The following is a 902-nucleotide window of genomic DNA, read 5'->3' on the forward strand; positions in this document are numbered from 1 at the left end:
GAACAGTTTAATTGTTGAGTAAAGTTTTATGACAACTTTACTCAAAAGATAAAATCCAAACAGTTCAAAACTAGCACTTTTCCTGAGCCCTTCAATTTTCTTCTGGGTAACTCATGTTAATCGTTACCCCCACAGATGAGTATACTGACAACCTACACAGTGTTACTGCCTAATCCCAGTCGGTAAAATATAGGGAAGTACCATGCAGGGGATCAGAATGCCTGGCTGTGGTTTGGTTATCAAAGCAGAGCTGGCATTAACTCACCGCAGTTGCTGCAAAGACACAGAGGGGTAGAAATTTGTCCTTTGCTTGCTGACACCAACAGATACCATAGCACGGGACGCACACTGTACTCCCCACCCGCCCCGGTATTCAGTAACATTGAAGTCATGTGATACAGTGGAGGAGGGGTGTTCAGTCATTCTGCATTATCCCATTGTTCCTAAAGTAGTAAAGATCTGTCCCAATATTTGAGGCCATTTTGGGATGGTCTGAACTCAGTTTGTCACATCCCTTATTTGGAGAAAGAAAGGGAATTAATAAACAAGCCATCTGCCCGTTCGTTATGAGGGAACAATGGTGGTCCCTAGGAAAAAGAGCATTGCTGGAATGTGGCATCAGAGAGGACACAGAGTGAGAGGACTGTTCGAGAGGCAGTGAGGTTAGGTCAGTTCTGGTGGTTGTGTTGGAGATATCTAGCAAAGTGCAGAACATATTTAAAGACAAATTCACTGTCACTCATTACTGATATTGAAAAGATAATGCATCAAAACTACATCAATGACTGCATTGGTGCTGCTTCCTACACCCATGCTGAGCTCATCGACTTTATCAATTTTGCCTCCAACTTCCACCCTGCTATCAAATTTACCTGGTCCATTTCCAACACCTCCCTAATTTT

Source organism: Mobula hypostoma, chromosome 11 (assembly GCF_963921235.1).
Source record: "Mobula hypostoma chromosome 11, sMobHyp1.1, whole genome shotgun sequence".
NCBI lineage: Eukaryota > Metazoa > Chordata > Chondrichthyes > Myliobatiformes > Myliobatidae > Mobula > Mobula hypostoma.